Source organism: Chiloscyllium plagiosum, chromosome 26, assembly GCF_004010195.1.
Source record: "Chiloscyllium plagiosum isolate BGI_BamShark_2017 chromosome 26, ASM401019v2, whole genome shotgun sequence".
In the NCBI taxonomy this organism is placed as follows: domain Eukaryota; kingdom Metazoa; phylum Chordata; class Chondrichthyes; order Orectolobiformes; family Hemiscylliidae; genus Chiloscyllium; species Chiloscyllium plagiosum.
The window spans coordinates 38,637,314-38,643,313 of NC_057735.1; the positions used below are offsets into that span (position 1 = coordinate 38,637,314).

General features: G+C 39.7%; 1 protein-coding gene and 1 pseudogene across 11 annotated transcripts in view; one reads left to right on the top strand and one right to left on the bottom strand.

Moving 5' to 3' along the window:
• Positions 1-6,000, bottom strand: part of LOC122563265 (ankyrin repeat and SAM domain-containing protein 1A-like) — a 355,050-nt gene that overhangs the window by 190,954 nt on the left and 158,096 nt on the right. The gene's annotated exons all lie outside the window — the stretch shown is intronic.
• LOC122563010 lies at positions 4,161-5,421 on the top strand (annotated as a pseudogene).

A 6,000-nucleotide genomic window follows, 5' to 3' on the forward strand; every position in this document is an offset into this window, starting at 1 on the left:
TGTGCAATACAGCCTATTTTAGTGTCCTCTGCAAACTTACTAAACATGTCTTGTATGCTCATCCAAATCATTGATAAAGATAATAAATAGTAATGGGCCCAGTACCAACCTCTAAGGCACTCCACTAGTCACAGGCTTCTGGTCCAACAAGTATCCTTCCATGATGACCCTCTGCTTCCTACCATCAAGCTAATTTTGTATCCAATTTGCCAGCTCACCCTGGATTCCATGCAATCTAACCTTCCAGAGCAGCCTACCATGTGGAACCTTATCAAAGGCCTTACTGTAATCCATATAAATTACAACTATCGCCCTACCCTCATCAACTTTCCTGGTCACTTCAAAGAACTCTAACAAATTTGAGAGGGATGATCTCCCATTCACAAAGCCATGCTGATCAAACTTTGTCTTTCCAATTCATGTGTATCTTATCTCTCAGAACCTTATCAAGTAACTTAGCCACCACAGATATTAAGCTTACTGGTCTACAGTTCCCTGGCTTTTCTTTGCAGCCCTTCTTGAATAATATCACAACATCTGCTACCCTCCAGTCTTGTGGGACCTCACCTGTGGCTAACAATGATGTAAAAATATCAGCCAGGACTCCTACAATTTCTTCTCTAGCCTCTTGCAGCGTTCTTGGATATTTCTCAGGACCAGGAGATTTATCCACCTTCATACATTTTATACATCCAACACATCCTCTACTGTGATATGGACTATCCCCAAGATATCACCACTAACTTCCCCAAGTCGTCTCCATGTCTTTCTCCATGGTAAACAGAGGAGGAATGTTCATTGAGAACCTTGCCCATCTCCTGCGGTTGTACACATACATGTCAACTTTGGTCATAAACAGGCCCTATTCTCTCTAGTTATTCTTTATCCTTTAATATACTTAAAGAATCTCTTTAGATTCACTGTAATCTTCTCATCCAAGGTTATCTCGTTCCCTCTTTCGCCCTCCTGATCTCCTTCAGTAAACTTCTGCAGGAGGCTGACAAACTTAACAAGTTTAGTTAAAAAAGGTCAAGGACCATATCTAATCAAAAACTAAGGCAAAGTGGAAAAAAAAAATCAGTGATAGGCCAAAAAATTGCCAATTTTCTTTAGTAACCAATAGCGGATGACTAAAATGCAAACGAGGGAGACACTTGATTATGAAAATAATCTGGCAAAAAATATACTAACAGAAGAGATGTAAAAGAGTAGCTAACGTAAGTGTGTGATTCTTAGAAGATGCAATTGGGGAATTAATAATGGGAAACAGAAAATGGCAGATAATTTAAACTGATATTTTGTAGTATTCACAATGAAGGACACAATGAATATCACAAAAATAACAAATACGCAAAAATAACAAATACGCTACCGTGGGCGGCACGGTAGCACAGTGGTTAGCACTGCTGCTTCACAGCGCCAGAGACCCGGGTTCAATTCCCGCCTCAGGCGACTCTCTGTGTGGAGTTTGCACATTCTCCCCGTGTCTGCGTGGGTTTCCTCCGGGTGGTCCGGTTTCCTCCCACAATCCAAAAATGTGCAGGTTAGGTGAATTGGCCACGCTAAATTGCCCGTAGTGTTAGGTGAAGGGATAAATGTAGGAGAATGGGTCTGGGTTGGTTACGCTTCGGCGGGTCGGTGTGGACTTGGGCCGAAGGGCCTGTTTCTACACTGTAAGTAATCTAATCTAATCTAATCTAATCCTAATGTGAGGAATGATCGTGTAACAGTGTTTATCATGAGGGACAAAGTTTTGAAAAGCTAATGGGACTGAAGACAAACAAGCCGCCAGGATCTGACAGCCTGTATTGAAGGATTAAAGGACTTCATTAGAAATAGTGGAGACACTGGTCAAAATATTCCAGAACTCTCTGGATTCTGGAAGGTTCAAGCATGTTGGAAAACACAAACGACACACCTCCAATCATTAAAGAAGGGAGACTGAAAGCAGTAAACTTCAGGTTGGTTACCCGAACATCATTTGCTGGAAAAAGTCCACTATTAAGAAAGAAATAGCAGGACATTTAGAAAAACAACGCAACCAGAGGCAACATGATTTTATGAAAGGGAAATCATGTTTGATGAATTTTCTGGAGTTCCTTGAAAAAACAAGCAAAGTTGATTAGGGGAACAAGGAGATCTGGTGTATTTGGATTTCCAGAAAGCATTCAATAAAGGTAACACATCAAAGGTTATTCCACATGATTTGAGTTCATGGCATTAAAATAATGTATTAATGTGGATAGAGGATTCACACAGCAGGCCAAGTCAGGATGAATAGATCTTTTTCAGGTTGGAAAGACGTAATTATTGAAGTGCCACAAGGATCAATCTTAGGGCCTCAACTATTTGTTATCAACATTAATAATTTGGAGCCGGGGCAGTGGGGGCAGAGTGTCATTTGATTTGCTGATGATGCACAAATCCATGGGAGAGCATGTTGTAACAAGGTCATTACATATCTTTAAAGGGATGCAGATAGATCGAGTGAATGGTCAAAACCTTGACAGCTGGAGTTAACATCCGAAAGTTTGAAGACATACACTTTGGTAGGAAGAATCAGCACGTAAACTACTGTTTAGATAAAGAGAAACTCCAAAAAAAGTGCAGCACAGAGTGGTCTGAATGCTGTTGTGCACGAAGCACAAAATGTTAGCAAAATGGGTGTAACAAATAATTAAGAAGGCAAATGAAATTTTGGTCTTTATTGTTTGGAGTTCGAATTTAAGAAACAGGCTAGTCTTGTTACAATTGTTAGTGTTGGTGAGGACCCACCTGGAGTACTATGCACAGTTTCGGTCCCCATATTGAAGAAACGAAGGACTGGCATTGGAGACTATTCAAGAGAGCTTTATTATACTGCTTTCTGGGATGAAGCGACTGACTTCTCCAGAAAACAGGTTAGGCATTCATTTAGTAGATTTTAGAACAATGAGGGAGGATGTTACTGAAGCATATAAGATTCTTAGAAGGCTTGACAGGGTAGAGGTGGCATTTACATTCATTGGGGGGGGGGGGGGTGGGGGGACAGGGGAGAATCTCAAACTAAGGCCATAGTTACAGAATAACGGCATTTCATTTTAAACTGAGCTGTAAGGGAATTTATTTTCCCAGACATGGTAAGTAACTGAAATCTCTGCCCCCATACAATTACGGAGGCTAGGTCATTGAAAGTTTTCAAAGAGGAGGTTGAGGAAATATTTTGAAATATTGTAGAGTTGAGGACTGAGGAACTGACATGAAAGATGAGTCGAGACCTGACACAGAATAGCTACATCTTAATAAATGGTGGGTCAGACTTGAGAAGGCATTTTAACCCCTATTTCTTATGTTCTGAAGTGGATGTTTTTGCAGGAATTAATGCTAATGTCACAACAGCACCACTCAATCACATGTTGTGTGAGAAAACAAGGAGTTTACTCAAGCTTCAAAGGGAGCAGATGAATCTGTAGCAGCTCCATAAGGTCCTAGAAATTTGACCAAATTTATTTGTACTTCTTATTTTCAAGCAATAAACCTTGTTACCCAAGATCAGTGCCCTGCTGCAATATGCTATGATGGTGTATCCTCAATCACTAATACCCAGCTAGGTAAAATTTAATGCAAAAACAAAGGATGATTGGTCACCATGAATAACCCTTGGCCTGTACCACATACTAACAAAGTTGGCAAATACAACAAGGTACCAGAAACGATCATCTGGAAAAATATGAGTTCAAAGGAAGAGGAGGACGAGTGTGCCTTTCCCTTATACCACTTTGCGGTATCAGGCTGGAATGTTTTGGTGTAATGTCCATAGAATGTACCATTAGCAGTAATACCTAATGAATTCATCAAGCAGAAAGGATATGTCTCTAGGTCTCTGCAACAACTTTAGTGGAACGTTAGGGGAACGTAAGATTAATGTCTGTAAGCCTGTGATGAATATGAAATGTTACACTTCGCAGGAGGTAGCTATGAAAGCTGTTCACGGTGGTCAGGCGTTTTCTCAATTCCACCGAGGATTTCTGATGCATACACAATTGTCAACAGCTGAACAGCTTACCCTGTAGGTTCAGACAGAAATGTGGCCCCTACTTCAAGGTGCAAGGGCGAGTTAGAGACTATTAACAACGTGTTTGCACTGCAGTACTTACTGCTTGAGGGACTGTTCTGCTAATATGAAATGCAAAATATCACTATTTGATATTAGGTTTGAGAGAGAGAAACAAGAGTCACAAATTGCACTCAAGAGCTCACTAACCGCCAATTCCAAATTCAAGGGTGTGGACATTCTGCTGACATCACAGTGGCCAAAAGGAGTGTGGCAATATGGGAATAATCTGGAAGGTATTGATACAAAATCATGTGGTTCCATCTCTGTCTCTCACCTTTCTTTTGCCCTGAAGCCACGATATCATTTTGCTGCATTAGAAGGTGCCAATTACAGAAGGTTACCTTACAGAAACCATATGATACTACAGGAAAGTGCACAGCACGTCAGCAGTTCATAGCACTGGCAAACCTCAGCAATTCTAGTAAGAAAAAGTACTTATAAACATTTAACATAATTCCCCTTTGTGCTATGGATCCAACTGAACTTGCAAAACAGCCACTGGATGTAACCGAAAGTCCATATAGGAAAATGATGAAGGAATTTCAAAAAACAAAAACAGAGGAAACTGCAACAGGAGAGAATGAGTTCTTCTTTGACTTAAGTAAAAAAGGAAAGAAGAGATTGTCTGAATGAGGAAGACCTTCACCTCATCAATCAAAACAGCCGTGAACAATACCTCAGCCCTCAGGTCCTTGCTGGTTCTGTCTTGCTAGTTCCGAAGTAGAAAAGCACTTGGTTATCAGTAGTGGTACACATTGTTAAATTGCCCTTGCTAAAAGTAGCTTAATCCCTAATCATAAACTCATTTTGCCTATTGGGCACCATCAGTCAGTGGTAGAGCTTCCTTCAGAAGTCATAGAAGTAGTATAAACTGGCTTCGAAAAAGTTTTAAAAGAGCATTGGGAAAAGATTTGTAATGTTTGAAAGAAACTACAGGAGTCTGCACCCACAGTTGCAGGTGTTCCTGCACCTATTCAATGTTGTACAACTGAGGACATTAAAGAAGCTTTTATTGTACAAGCAGAGGAACAGCAGATGGGGCTATTGGAGATCCCTGAACATGAGGATCTCAAACAAATAATTCAGCCTGGATCAGCATATTTCTATGTTGAGCTGGACAGTGAAGAAAAATTGTTGCACCGAATCAAGAGACACTTTCCTTTACAATTTGGAAGAGTGGCTTTGGCAAGTGAGGCTGTCCTAAATATGCCAGATAAAGCCAACTGGAAGGAATGTAAATACAGCCGAGAAAAAGAAGAAGAATTTGCTAAGGTTTTCAGGAATGGTTTTCAACCATATGATTTTTCATTGCTTGACTAACTTAAGACTATACTGCATTTAAATTATTTTGAATGCTTTCAATAGCACAGGTTGATGTAATCTTAGGATTGTTTTAGGTGCTTACTTTGATACAGATATCTATTTTCATCGACAGAATTGCAGTTGTGAACATTCAGTGGTCATTAGAAAATAATGTATATAATTGTTTTCTAATTAAACTCACACAGCAAAACGAATCTGATATTTTAAAATTTAGTTCCTCTCCTTTCACTAATGTAAATATATTGACTCAATAAGAACATTTTTTAAAAAGTTGCTATTGGTATGTGGTGGCTCAAAGTGATTCTGGAAATTGCAATGTTTACTTATTGGAGTGAGATAGAAGAGTATAAAGAAAGTAGGAGTATACTTAAGAGGGAAATCAGAAGGGCAAAACGGGGACATGAAATAGCTTTGGCAAATAGAATTAAGGAGAATCCAAAAGAGTTTTACAAATATATTAAGGACAAAAGGTTAACTAGGGAGAGAATAGGGCCCCTCAAAGATCAGCAAGGCGACCTTTGTGTGGAGCCACAGAAAATGTGGGAGATACTAAATGAATATTTTGCATCAGTATTTACTGT